The sequence below is a fragment of the Octodon degus genome, unplaced genomic scaffold (genome assembly GCF_000260255.1).
Source record: "Octodon degus isolate 3935 unplaced genomic scaffold, OctDeg1.0 scaffold00110, whole genome shotgun sequence".
NCBI classification, from domain to species: Eukaryota; Metazoa; Chordata; class Mammalia; order Rodentia; family Octodontidae; genus Octodon; species Octodon degus.
In genome coordinates, this window is record NW_004524686.1 from 448844 (window position 1) to 464561 (window position 15718).

General features: G+C 39.6%; 1 pseudogene; it reads left to right on the forward strand.

Moving 5' to 3' along the window:
• The first annotated feature begins 8320 nt into the window (after positions 1-8320).
• LOC101575352 lies at positions 8321-15291 on the forward strand (annotated as a pseudogene).
• Positions 15292-15718: the final 427 nt, after the last annotated feature.

The window sequence follows — 15718 nt, forward strand, 5'->3', positions numbered from 1 at the left end:
TAGATGGCAGGTCTGGGAAGGACCTGGATATGTGCTGTTTGAACAAGAGTCTCTCCAGTGACAGAGAGCAAAGGAGGTGAAAAGTTGAGAGACGTTTAGTAAGACCTGTGGTTTCTAGTTGCACATATATCGTTTCATCCCTTCTGTAACCTTTGAAAGTAGGTCACTGTTGTATTACATTCATTTTATAGATGAAGAAACTGATACTTCAAAAATAAGATGATAGGGCAATCTTCTTTATAGGAGGCCTTCAGGCTGGCAGTCCGGCTGGAAGCCCAGAGGACTGGTTTTATGGCCACCGTTGTGTAACAGATACCTGATTACACTTGGACTGCCGAGGAGAGGTTATTAATCCATACTGTGACCATTACTAGCACAGACTTGTAAGGTTCAGACAAGATGCACTTTGTTGCCCTTTGGGGGTGTGCCTTATGGTACAGTAAGCACTTTACGTACAACGTCTGCCTCTCATGGCCGTGACTGGATAAATGTCATCGTTGCACCTTACAGATGAGGGACTCAGACTCAGAATAAATCACTCATTTAAGCCCATGCAGCTCACTAGCAGAGACTCATCCCTTAAAGGCAGATTAGCTTGACTTCCCAGGCCTTGCTAGTTCCACCTGTATCACACACGGGGTTAGTTATCATGACTGTAATGATCAGCAGCTTAAAGTTATCTTATATCTAAAGTACACACACAGTCATTCATTAGAGTATATATTCCTTATAGACAAAAGATCTTACTTGTTTTCGAATCTCCCATACCCGACAAAGCTCTGAACACATAGCTACAGCTCAATTGAGGTTTGATAAAAGAATTTAGTTTTTAATTTGTTGGATATATAGAAATGGTATTTTAAACAAACTATACTTTAAAACATTTTCAGTTTTTCTCAATCAACAAAAGTCCTTCCAGGCATTTTTAGTTTTGCTCGATCAAAAAAGAGAAAAACACTGTCAAGCTATAGTTTTCACAAAACATAACCCTTCTTTGTTTCCTAATAGCTGAGCTCAATATAACTTTCTCACAGTTGAGAATCACGGGTTCACTCAGATCCACCCTGGAATGGAATGCCCCCTTGTTGCTTGTTCAGGGAACTGATGATGCAGCTATTCTTTGTGTTTGGCACAATCAGATCCCGAAGTGTGTCCAGGCCCCTGGGCTCAGGCTGCCAACACTGGTAGCATCGTTTCCAGATAATTAACCTGGGTTCTGCTGACTCAGAAAGTCAGCTCCCAGAGTCATAAAGGACTCCTATTCACAGTGAGTGCTCCTTAGACAGTGTGTATGTGTGTGTGTACAGTGAGGAGAATGAAATCCGGTACAGAAAAAGGGATTCAGGGAATACTAATGCCAGTGTTCATGGACACCTAAAATAAGATGTTAAAATGAAATGGCCCTGCTGCAAAATCGAATATTTCCTTTCCTCCTATTTTTCCTTCATTAAAAGTGCTTTGATGAAACTGGTTTGTGTTTAGATCTTATAAATCTTGCATCTTTTAAAGAGGTTTTGAAGGGCTGGCCAGATAGCTCAGTGGACTAAAGCTCCTGCTTAGGCAGAGCACAATGGCCAAGGTTCCATCCCTGGGGTGCCATGCTGGCCCCATCCCCGGGGTGTGCTGAGATGGCAATTGAGACTGGGCGTAGTGGCACAAGCCTGTAATCCCAGCACTTGGGAGGCTGAAAACAGGAGGATCACTATGAGTCTGATCTACATAGTGAGATCCTGTACATTCTGTACTAAATACAAAAAAAAAAAAAAAAGACTTTGATTTGGTTAAGGTGCAGCTTATCTAATAAACTGAGAGAAAACAGCATGAGTTTTGCTCTTGCTTGCAATCCTAAACAGTTTATCCAGCAGCATTTTGTTCATACGACTTTTTAAAATTTTATTATTGGCATTAACATATTTTTAGAAAAGTCTGCTTCCTGTCAAAAGCAAACACAAGTTAAGATAGAAAAGAAAATGGTCAGGAAGTTTGTGTAAAGACAGTACGTATTACAATAAATCAATTTTGTTTCACAATTGCTAGTTTTTGAAGTTCCATGTGAAACGTGAATTATCAAGGGATTATAAATTCTTGCTTAACCAGGGAGATAGCTCAGCGGCATAAGCACCTCCCTGGCAAGCACAAGATCCTGAGTTCAGTGCCTGATACCACAAAAAAATAAATAAATAAAAACAAACAAATAAATAAATAAATAAATTCTCACTCATTTAAAGGCAGCAATATGTGCCCAGTTGTGGAATGAGAAGGCCCTCCCTAGCGTTGCTCTCAAGGCCAAGACAGTGCTGTGGTCACCACACTTAGGCGTGTTTTTGACCTCACAACATCTGCAGCTGCATAAACATAGTGTTCCCAAGCGTTCTGTGGCAAAGCCAGTTTGGAAACCTCGATCTTACTCACAAGGCATGTTTTATTTTGTAACACAACACCCTTTGAAGACTTTCAAGACCAAGAAGGATTGTCTGCTGTTTCTAGATCAGATATGAAGGGTAAAACTGTGAGACTATAAAGGTAAGATGTTTTATTGAGCCGTTGTTTAAGTTAATTGTAGTGATCCACTCAAAGGCCTACTGTTTTCTCTGGCAACACTTTAGCATTTTATAATGGAATAAACTTAAATTTGGGGGAGTTTAAGTAACTGCCACCAAAATCAAAGGTGAGAAAACAAACTCAGTCATAGGTTCTATATACTGATAATGACAATACCTCAATATACTTTAACTAAATAGATATGAAAAATGACGTGGCTTAATTATTTTTGATAACTAAGTATCAGAATATGGGAGGCAATATTCCTGTGAATAATACAATAATATAAATGACAGGAAACTTTTCTTAAACTTTGCAATGTGTTTCTATATCCATATCTGAATACGAGTATTACTAATATTCCAAAAATTGACAGCACTACTTTGTTATCCAAAGCCAGGAGAGTCAATTGGCCATCCTGATTTCAAAGGAAATCTCAATCCACTTCTTTTCAAAGACTACTAGGTTTGAAATTTCCAAATTTCCAAATGAGTTATATGTAGTTTGGGGATGAAAGAACAAATTTTAAAAATCAAAACTGTCATTCAGGTGTGGTGGCACAGGCCAGTAATTCCAGCACTTGGAAGGCTGAGGCAGGAGGATTGTTGTAAATTCAAGACCAGCCTGGGCTATAAAGTGAGCTCAAGGCCAATCTGAACTGCAGAGTGAGACCCTGTCTCAAAAAAAAAATTATATTGTCTAAAAAAATTATATTGTCTATATTGCTGTTGTTTTTGCAAAATATAATTCAGAGGTATACAGACAAAAAATGATAATGTTAACAGAAAAGATATTAAAAATACTAGGGGAAAGTTAAAGGCAAAATTTATTTTGGATAAATCTGTAGATATTGTTCGTGCATTCATAGGAAAAGGCAAGTGACACTTTAGTGACAACATGCCTTGCTAATTCTAGATCACTAAGGAGAAAAATGCTTGGAACTAAAAAAGGCAGCTGAACTAATTTGCAGTGGAGCTTTCTGACTGAAATGTTGCGCTTAGAAATACAAAGAGCTTAGAAAGGAAGAGATGCATTAAACATGCTAACAATGCTGGGTGTGTTACCTGTCATCCCAGCACTCTGGAGCAACACAAATTGGAACCCAACCTGAGCATCACCTTATCTCAAAAAATAAAAGGAGCTGGGGATGAAGTTCAGTTTGAAGACCCTGTGTTCACTCTTTAGTACCAAAAAAGAAGGAAAAGGAGGAAGAGGGTGAAAAAAGAGGGATCACATTTGACAAACATGTTTGGTTTACTGCTTTTAAAAATCCTTAAAATAGAAAGCCAGGGAGATAGCTCAGCAACATAAATGCCTGCCTGGAAAGCCTAAGGTCCACAGTTTAATCCCCAGTACTAGAAAAAGAAAAAGAAAGAAAGAAAGAAAGAAAGAAAGAAAGAAAGAAAGAAAGAAAGAAAGAAAGAAAGAAAGAAAGAAGACAGAAAGAAAGAAAGGAAAAGAAAAAGAAATCCTTACAATGCCTGAAACTCATGATAATGAAGGAAAACCTAAGTGTCTAAAACCGTTTTACTCAACATGGGATTGTGGTTTTCATGAGACAATTAAAAATAAAAATATCAAATCAACAATAAAAGCAGTATATACTTCTAGAAAAATCTAAGCGAAAGTTCAAAGCAATCAGCATACTAAAAAATAAACACTAGCAGAAATCCTCAAACACAATAACATTTTGATTCATTTTCTTCCTATCTTTTTCCCAAACACAATGTTTGGGGATTTTTACTTATATAACATATATCATATCGGATACATTTTTTGGTTTTTTATTTGTTTGTTTTGGATACCTGTTTGGTATTCTGTGTGAATTTATCACATTTTATTAACTATTCTCCTATAGAAAAATAGAGACTATTTTAACTTTTTATAAGTATAAATAACATTGTTGCAAACGTCTTTGTACAAAGTTTTCTCTATTACTTATTTGGGAATGGTATCTAGCAACTAGATTGCTACTAGCAAGAGGCTCAAAGGATATAAATCACTTAAAGTGTTGTTCACCATTACAAACTACATTTCATTTGCTTAATGATGCATTTTTTTTCACTTTTAAAGTCTCTTAAAAAAAAGAGGCCAGGGAGATAGCATCCATAGAATAAACACTTGCCTGGCATGTGCAAGGTCCTGAGTTCAATCCCTGGTATTGCAAAAAATAATAACAAATAAACAAATAAATAAAGTCTCCAGAATTGGGTTAAAACATATCCCGATAGTGTTAAAGATCACTGTTTCCCAGGTGGTAGTTGTCACTGCTTGTGCATGTGTCAAGTCAGTGGTTATAGTCACGGCAACAACCGGAACGCTGTGACACTCCACATGTCACTCCCCAAGTCCCCTAGAAACCATTTAAAGAAGAAATGATCTTTGTTATTCTCTGAGATATTTCTATTGACAACTTTTAGCAAGATTAAGAAAGTACAGGTTTCAAATTTTAACTCAATCGTGATGGGTCAGAACTGTCTTTAAGGAAGGACAACATTTTACCCTCAATGACATAGAAGAGAAAACTGTGCAGAAAAAAAAAAAAAAAAAAAAAAAAAAGTCCACCGGTGACTCAGAGTTGGATTCTGAGTACAGAGATGTTTCATTATATTTTCCTTTTTTATAGATATACAAAAGTATAAATTATAAAAATTCATGCATGTTCAAAGAAAGTCTAAAATGTAAGTTTAAAACATGTTATAAATGATAAAAAAATTCCTATATCAAAATAGGAGTTTTTTCTTAGTATGAAATTACAATTAAAGCTTGTCTTCTGGATGGTTAACAACCTAAGTTTGCAGACCAAAATTAGAGAAAAAGGAGGGCTACAAGGAAAGCCAATATTTTGGCCCTAGCCTTCTAAGGTCAATTAAGACTCAGGACATCTGAGAACTTGTACTGTAATGTCATGTTACCTCGGTAGTATCCCAAATTTTCTGATCAAGAAGATTATGGGGCCAAAGAGGAAAGTGATTGATGATGTAGAGTGTGCCTAAGGAGAGTCACATGGGGAGAAGACACTCTCTCAGGCTTTCACAGAGAGCTCATTTGCCAAGCAATGGCCGTGATTCATCCACATGGCTGCACTGACAAAGGTTCTACAATCTGAGATACAGGATCTCAGGATAAATCCTGAGAGCATTTCACTGACCTTCTCAGACCAAAAAGCTACAACTCTTGTTGCACAGGTCCTGCTTTACCTTGGTCTTAACCATCCAGTAGAAAAGTATGAAGACGAAATATAGGAAGTAAAGCCATGTTGTTATGTTGAGCTGTGGGGGACTCAGGTCAATAATTTCTGACATTGCCAGTTAAACAGAAGACCCAATGCTATTATGGGCTACTGGACTCTTTTAGAATATTTTGCTGAGTTTACACACCTATAATATTCAATAACGGAACTTAAAAAAATGGGGTATAACTATGAATGTCCATTTTGTATCTGTGTATTGAAAGTGGTTGGGATAGATATATAGTTGCATTCTCTTAATGAATAGAATGATTTTTTCTAATGGTGTTTGTAAATAGGATCACAAGTCTGCATCTTGTACAGCAATTAACCACTAAGAAGAATATATGCAGTGTTATTTGTTGAAACTGTACTTTCAATTTGATTTGAAACTGTCTCATTGCTATATGTTTATCAATAAAACTTTGAAAAGAAAAAAAAAGAAATTGCAATTAAAGATTGAAGGAGTAAAAAAAAAAGATTGAAGGAGTTTAAAAAAATTACATTCTAATTATTGTCTATTTAAGTTAAAGATATTTAAAAAACAAAAGTTCACTCTGCCCTTCCTAATATTTCTTGAAAGCAACAGATTCCCTTGTGAAAGACACATCATTATCCTCAAGGACAAGGAGTCAAGATAATTCCCAAGGATTGTATTAACATGACTCTTACCTTCTAAACTTTCCCACACCATTCACAATGTACTAGTCTGCTGTATTTGGTAGATAGGGACTTGAATACATACAATTGCTTCTTAGGGTCTTCATTTCTTTACAAGGCTCCTGCACCATGTAAAGCTTGTATTAATAAATTAACAGTTCCATCTTGCTAGTGTTTCACTTAAATATAATTCTGGGACTCAGCTACGATACTAAGGAAATGGAGGTAGAGTTTGTGAAGCAGGGTACATACAGCTCAGGACATTTTAGCCTCAAAAACCACACTGCATGACAAACTTTTCAAATGTGTCGCAAGTCTACAAACCAACAATATATGTTGGTGATCAAACAAAATTTTTAAAATTCTATTAAATTCAGAATGTACTGAAAAGTAAACTGTAATAAAATAAAATGTAAAACTTCATTAAACAATTTATATCTATTTCATTTTTTAAATTTATTTTTTATTTTTTTATTTTTTTAATTTTTTTTTTCTATTTTAAAAACTACTTACAGATAAATATCTATAGATCCTTCACCTTGTGGAAAGTAGATATCAGCTTTTTGATATTAAAAGTTTTTTCTAAAAGATATTTGTAGTAAAGAAAAACAAAGTATCTACCTTCACCACATTCATCATGGGAGCAGTATAATTTCTCTGCCAATGTGTCTCTTCGATTATCACAGCAGTAACAATTGAGTCAAACCAAAAGAACCCACATCTGGAGATCCAGGAAAACAGGACACGAATACAGAATAAAGGCTGAGGCTGTAATTCAGTAATAGAGTGCTTGCCTAGTATGTGTAAAGCCCTGAGTCTAGGCCTCAGAACTGGAAAATAAACAGGATTACATTAAAGGGCTGGAACTATAACTGTATCATGCAAAAGGTCCTGGGTGTGAGTCTCAGAACCAGAAAAAATTACATTTATGTAAAAGAATTGTCTCAGTTACGCTTCTCTCGTTGCTGGGACAAAGACCCAACACCCAAAATGAAGGAAGGAAAGGTTTATTTAGCTCCCAGCTACTGGAGATTTCAGTCCATACTCAGCTGGCTCCAAGGCAGAGGGCACATGGCAGAGGGCAGCCGTTCGTGGCAGCAGCAAAGAGTAGAAAGCAAAGGGAGCGGCAGCAGCCCAGGCAGCTAGCTAGCCCCTCTTCCCTCCTCACACTGTACTGCAGATTACCTGTCCCCGGGTAGGCGCAGCACCCACACCCACAGTAATCAATCACAACTGCAGAAGCTGCCCCATGACTGCATGAGGCTTTGGGGGGATGCCTAGACACAAACAATCCGAATGAAGAAAAAGTGGAAATATGGATTCAAAGAGATAAAAGAATTATGGAACACGTAAGTGCAGTCTATTTACTGTATATCAAAACTTTTATTATGAAAATTTGAAAACACACACTAATACAGAGAATATGGCTGCTCTGATTTGTGCCTGAATGTCCCCCCAAAGCCCCACGCAGTCGGGGGGGGGGGCTTTAACAGCTTGTTTATTTATTTTTTGTTTGTTTTGTTTTGTTTGTATTTTAGGGAAGGGTTACAGGGTGTTCAGGGTCTCACTACCAGATCGGACTTGTAGTGATCCACCTGTTTACAGCCTCCCAAGAGCTGGGATTGCAGGGCCGCGCCACCACGCCCAGTCTCAATTGCCTTCTCAGCACGCGCCCCGGGGCAGGGCTGGTGCAGCAGACCTGGGATCAAACTCCTGGTCCCTGTGCCTGCTTACACACGCTTTAATCTGCTGAGCTATTTGGCCGGCCCTTTAACAATTTGTTAAAGCTCTTGTGTTCATGCCCCAATCCAGGAAACAGCATCTCCAGCCCCACTCCGCAGCAGGGCCTGAGCCCTTGGAAGAAGAGGCAGAGTCTGCATATCGAGCAGAATGAGGGGCTGTCCCCACCTTTCGCTCTTGTTGCTCTTTGCAGCTTCTGCTGCCCTGAAGAGTTGCTCCTCCTGTCACCCTACTTCGCAGCCAGCTGATTATGCACTGAAGCCGCTAGAGGCTGTGAGCTGAATAAAGGTCTAGTCTCTTAACATGTGGGTGTCGGGTTTTTGTCTCAGCGGGGGAGGGGGGGGAGTAACTAACACAGTGCTGAACTTCAACATTCGACTTCAATAGTTGTTAATATTTTGCCAATCTTATTTCATCCATTGCCTGTCACTCTTTTTTTTTTTTTTTTGGTTGCACTTTTTAAGGAAAATCTCCTTAAATCATGTTTTTATTAAGTAGGTATTAATACTGTACTTAGAGTTAATTGGAAAAGAACAATTATATTTTTCAATGTCAGTATTTATCAATATTTGTCAAGTTACAATATATATGAAATTATTGTATTTTATTTAAGATGTACATTTATTTAAGGATGACATTTTTCTCTCCTGCTGAATAGCTTTAAAAAGCACTACTTTTAGAGTGGGAGAAGCACAAGGTCCTGAGTTGGCTCCCTGATACCAAAAAACAAAACAAAACAAAAACACCCTACCACTTTTAAAATTATTTTAATTTCATATAAGCATAAATTATAGTAAAAGAAAATATAATATTTTGCCATGATAGACTTCATAGAATTATTATAGTTCAACTGTCCCTTCTCTACAACTGTGAAATGCAAAAATTCTGAATGTGAAATTGTTTTTCATAATTCTAATGTAAACTTATTAGAGAGCAAACACTTCACGGGATTTCCATTTCTTTGAATATGTTAATGTCTTTGTAATTGTTATAAGAATAAATTTTAGAATATAACAGAATATTCTAAATTCCCAGGGGAAAAAAAGGTCAAAGAAATCTGTTTTTTACATATTGGCTTTATATCCAAATGTCTTGGTGAATGCTTTTGTTACTTATCATTTATTATTTCATTTGGTTTTGCTATGTCAACATTAATATAATCAAATCATAACTGTTTTGTCCTTTTTTTCCAGCATTTTAACCTATTGTTTTTATTTTATTTTGTTGACAAGAACTTCCAAAAAAATGTGAAATAGTATTTAGTGTATATCTCTGTCTTATTTCTGAATTTTCGATGTTACACCTTTCAGAATCTGCCTTGTTAAAATTTTGTTATATGTGGTGTCTATTCATAGCTTGCAAAGCTTTGTGTTTTAAAAATTACCAATGGAAACAAAATTACCAATGAATATTGAATTTAATTTCAAAAGTGCTAAAAAGAACTTAATGGAGAGTAAAGTCTGCCTAAAGTGATGTGAAGCTATTTATGGGTTTTATTTCACTTCATATGGATACATATATATTGTTTTTTTCTTTTTTTACTTTTATGCATTTGGTACAGGGCCTCACTCTGCAGCTCAGACTCATAGGGATCCTCCTATTTCCGCCTCCCCAGCACTAGGATTACAGGTATGTGCCTCCAGGCAGTCTTGGTGGCTGGTTTGGAGCACCCAGGCGGGCTGGCACAGCATGTGGTATTGGGGATCAAACCCCAGTCCTTGCACTTGCCTAGGCAGGCACTTAGGCTGCTGAGCTATCTCCACAGCCCAATACTTACATATTTTGAGAGAAAACTATTAGTATATTTACTTAGAAGGTGCTGCCTCAGACCCTGTTGGGGTTTTTGTGTGCATGACAAAAGATCATTTTTATGTATTTATTTTTATTCAAGGGATTGAACTCTGGATCTTGCATTTGCCAGGCAAGGTTTATGCCACTGAGCTATATCCCCAGCCCCTGAAGACAGACTTTTTAAAAGAATAACTCTAAAACCTAACCTCAAGAGTTTCATATTAGGAGCTCTGAATCTATATTGGTATATTTTATTTGATTTCATTGCAGAAAAAAATCAAATATTTCTTAAATTTGTTTTTTCATTGATACATAAAAAGAAAAGCTGCACATATTATTACACACACACATTTGTATGTCTTCAGAAATGGTTATCTGAGTTTATTGCCCATTTTTTAACTGGGTTTCTTGCTTTTTTACTATTGAGTTCTCAATATTAACCCTCAAATGTATAATTTCCTGTCATCTCCCATTTGGTAAGTTGCCTCTTCACTTTGTTGATTGTTTTGCTGGGTCAAAGCTTTTTTTTTTTGGTTGCAGAGGAGACAGAGCCTCATTATGCAGTCCAGGCTGGCCTTGTGCTCACTTCTGTACCCCCAGGCTGGTCTCCAACTCACAGAGATCCTCCAGGCTCAACTCCTCAAGTGCTTGCATTACAGGTGTGAGCCACCATGCCCGAATCTCAGATGGCACGCCTGGGCATCGGGGCCAAGACTGCAGGGCACATGGAGCTGGGGATCAAACTTGGGTCCTTGTGCTTGCCAGGTAGGTGCTTATGCCTCTGAGCTATCTTTCTAGCCCCATATCAAACCTTTTTAGCTTGCCATATACCCACTTGCTTATTTTTGCTTTTGTTATCTATTTTTTGCAGTGTTATCAAAAAACATTCTTACCCATTGGAATTCCCCCTCCAGTGGCCTAAGGCAGTTCCTTTCCATCTTAAATTTAATTCTCTATTCAATTTTGATTTGATTTTTATAACTGATAAAAGACAAGGGCCTATTTTTATTCTTCGTCATGTGGCTGTCACATTTTCCTAGAAATTCTGCATTTTAATCCACTTACTGCATTATTTAATTGCAGCTGGCAGCCTATTCTCTCAACATAACATAAAGCCAATAAACACAGTGTTTGCATGACTGAGGGCAACAGACACAGGGAAATTTTGTTTATACATAAAAAATCAGAGTCCTAAATAAAACTTGACTAACACATGACAAATTCTTTTGCCTTTGGAATTAGTTTTTTTCCTCCAAAATAGTCAAATGCCAAAAGCTTGCATTTACTTAGACACATTTATGTCTGGATGTATGAACTGTGATGTTAGCTTAACTGTCAACTTGCTGCCTAAGAGCTGGAGGAAGATGAGCAAACCAAACTTCTGGGTGCATCTGGATGGGTGTGGAGGCTCGGCCTTGGGCTCTGCGTATGCCTCCTCTCTGGTGCTATTACTGTGCTGTCATTCCAGGTCACCACAAACTAAACGACTTTTCTCCACCATGTTCTTCCATAGTGTCTCTACCTTGGACCCTGTTGATCATGGACTGAATCCCTTGAAATCATGTGCCAAATAAACCATTTCTTCCACCCACTACAGAGTGTCAGGTGTTTTATTCTAGCAACAACATACTGACCAATACAACCACTGATTGATTAACCCCAAACTGCAAATTTTAATCCTATTGATTACTGCTCAAATGTTCTGTCTTTATATCCTTTATATTTCCCAAGCCCTATCACAGAAATGAAATGACAGCTAAAGCAAACAATGAAGTATATTTTGCCTTTTAGAAAACAAATGAACAGACTACAAGAATTTTTCTAATTGTCTTCCTCACATTTTGACTCTTACAAACACTTATTTATGTAATCTTTTGTCTCAATTATTCAACGTAATATGTAAGAAGAACCAAAACTGTAGTGCATGTCAAAGGTAAAATCAGAGAAGAAGGCATGTGAGTAAACAAAGAATCATTTAAAATTTGCTAGTATAACATTAAAAGGGGCAAAAACTAAATAACATGGCCAAGGATGTAGCTTAGAGGTACAGCACCTGCATGGCTAGTGGAAGGTTCTGAGTTTGATTCTCAATACCAAAAAACTACAATCAATCAATCAATCAATAAAATAAAATAAAAATTAAAAGCTACTTATAGTAGAATATTGGATTTTTTGATAGATGTCTGAAAAGTCAATTCTAGGTCTTAACAATTACATAATTATAGGGATATATTCACCAAAATACTTAAAATTTAGATAATCTTATCAGAATGTCAATCAAAAGTTTAAAACTTTAATGGAAATGGAAATGAATAAAGTTGTACCTTTTCCTTTGATTAATAGATCTGCTTATTATTTTAATGCAATTAATTTCTTGTCTCAGAATTGCTACAAATGATTGACTAGGCCTGAGCTTTCTGCCACAATTACAAAATACCTGACGATCTCAGTTATTCTTCTCTCATTGCTGGGACAAATACCCAACACTCAAAATTAGGGAAGGAAAGGTTTATCAAGCTCATGGTTAGTGGAGGTTTCAGTCCATACTGAGCTGTCTCCAAGGCAGAGTGATGCATGGCAGAGAGCAGCTGTTCATGGGGCAGCAGCAAAGAGCAGAAAGTGAAAGGAGTGGCCTCAGCTCAGGCAGCTAGCTAGTCTCTCTCCCCTCCTTACATTGTAATGCAAATTACCTGCCCCAGGGCAGGTGCAGCATCCACACCCACAATAATCAATCACAAACTCCAGAAGCCGAGGCAGGACTGCATCAGGCTTTGGGGGAGACACATATACACAAACCATAACACTGACACAGGGTACCGATGCGGTCATGTTTGTTTTGTCTCATGTTTCTGATAGTACAAGTCTAGGCTTCTGGTAGGGTTGGTGCATCATGGTGGAAGCATGAGTCAGATTAAGTGATCACATCTTGAACCAGGAAACAGGGAGAGAGGGAGGGACAGCAGAACAGAGGGGAATGGAGGGAAAGAACACTGAGATCCCACAATCCTGGGTATGTCCCAGTGACATCAGGACCTTCCACTAGGCTCTCCATCTTAAAGATCCCCAGCATTTACCAATTTTGTGTTCCTGGGAACAAATCCTTTAAATATGTGCCCCTTGGGGGACACATATCCTGAGCACCAAGACTGGGAACAAGAAGGAAAAGACAACTGGCACATTCTCTGTGTCTAGTCTCATATTATGTCTATAGCTTACAGATTTTTCTATTATTCATAGGCTCACTGCTCTGTTACTTTTTTTCCTAAGATCTACTGCTTCTCATGACTCATAGATCTGTCCTTAACATTTAGCCCTAATCCTCAGCAGAGCAGGAACCACAGAAATCACAAGTATCGGGGAAGATGTGGTAGCAACCACTAACTTAAAAAATGAACTGAACAAAAGAAAAAAAAAACAAAACAGAAAAGCAGACTGCAGGTCAATATGATATCAACTTGTATTGATAGAAGCAGAGCCAAACTCTTCTTTTTTAATTAATTAATTAATTATTTTTAGTACCAGGAATTGAACTCAGAATCCTGTGCTTGCCAGGAAAGCGCTTATTCTACTGAGCTATCTTCCTGACCCAAATACTGGGGGGTTGAACTCAGGACCTTACTCTTGCCAGGCAGGTATTTATGCCATTGAGCTATATTCCTAGCCCCGAACTCTTCTTAATTTGCAGCACATTAAGTCACCTTTTAGATCCACCCCAGCATGGGCCAGGAAATAAAGAGGTTCAACTCAGTGCTCGCTTCCCTAGTCTTGTCCTAAAATATACACTTTTTAAAAGGTTATAGAGGTCAGGGAGACAGCTCAGTAGAATAAGCGCTTGCCTGGCAAGTGCAAGGTTCTGAGTTCAATCCCCAGTTCTGCTAAGGAAAACGAAAAAAAAAGAGGGGGGGACTAGAGAGAGAGAGAGGGAAAAAAAGAATCAGCACCTAGAGTCCCATCAGTAGTAAAAGGAGACACTGCCATGTCATCTTTTTTTTTTTTTTTTTTGGCAGAACCGGGGATTGAACTCAGGCCCTTGTGCTTGCCAGGGAAGTACTTATTCCACAGAGCCATCTCCCCAGCCCCTGCCATGTCATCTTTAAAAGAATTTCTCACACTGATCAGGCTTTGAACCACACTGCCAACTCCCTCACACACACACACACACACACACACACACACACACACACACACGGGGCCCTGCAGCAATTCCTGCCTGGGGGCTCCTTGAGGCAGGATCAGTCTCAAAGCCTCCCAAGAGGAGGAGGAAGAAATCCCTAAAACTCTTGTACACTGACTTGGCCAGGATCGCCTGGATGGTTCAAGCTGCATCCTCCTGCAGGCTGAAGCTGGCTCAGATCCTCCAGCAAGCCCAGACCACTTTCCCCTTCTTCAAGGATGACTAGAGGGCTGAAGGACTCCATTCACCACAACCTTCCTTCCAACCAATGCTTCCACAAGGTGCCCAAGGACCCTTCGAAACTCCAAGTCAAAGGTGACTTCTGGGCAGTAGACAAGGGCCCAATCCGAGTGGAGGCAGTGTTCCTGCAGAGCACAGCCCTGTGCCAGTGCTGGCAGAACCAGGGCACACGCAGAGCCTTTGCCAAGGACCTAAGCCCATATTGCTGCATGGCCAGTCCTACAGGACATCCAGTTGCTGCCACAGCCCAGGGAGGGCTTCAGCAACAAGTCCCTGCTAGGGCAGCCTCAAGGGGAGACATCGTGGCCCAGCAGCCTAACCTGGCTAGACAGAGCAGCCCAGCTCAGGCTGGCTTGGAGCGCAGTGGGGAGGAGGTGGTGCCTACTCCACCCTTGCCCTCCTCTGAGAGGCCTCTGTGGCCCCTCTGCTCCCTCCAGGGGCCCACAACAGTGGAGGGAGATATTTCCCAAGGAGTAGTCAATGGGTCCTTGGCACTGTCCCCACAGCCCACGACCTCGCCCCTCCTTGTATTACAAGGTGGTGTAGACCCTGAGGATTGCCCACTATGGAATGCTAGACCTCCTTGTGGGTTCAGCTGCCCACCTCCTACTTGCCCATTTACACTCCCAGTGTGGTAATGCCCTTGGCCCCACTGCCACCCACTTCCTGTCCCCAATGCCCACTTTCAACCAGCCCAGCCTATTGGGGGGTTGCCTCTGCGACTGGGGCTTCCCTGGGGCTGCTCTGGGATCTAGACTGCCTCTTTCAGAGGGTGCCACCCAACAATAGCATCTATGATGTGTGGCTCAGTCACCCTTGAGACTTGGCTGCCTCTGCCCCAGGCTGGCTGTTCTCCTGGTACAGTCTGCGAAGCTCCCAGGACAGAGATTACCCCACCTCAGCACACTCAGCTTGATAGGTAGCCTTGGTTAAAAGAGTTCACAACAGCCTTGAAATACCAGCCTTGGTAAGAGTCCACAATGTCTACTGGGCCACCCCAGAAAGGGCTGCAGCCCAACCACATTGGACCGTGGACCAGGTCAGTCATATCCCTGCTTCTCCATACCCATGGGCATACTGGCAGAGGAGGGCTCAGCCTGGAGAATCCTTTTTTGGTCTCACCTTCAGGCCCACCACCATGCATTTATCCATCCATCTCCATCTGTCCCCTCCCTTTGCTGGCTCCAGGATCAGGGAGGGAAAGCCTAAAGGTAGGTCCAGCCTAAAGTCCTGCCTCCCTCAACTGTTGGGAAGTGGGAAGAAAGAAAGAAAGAAAAAGAAAGAAAGAAAGAAAGAAAGAAAGAAAGAAAGAAAGAAAGAAAGAAAGAAAGAAAGAAAGAAAG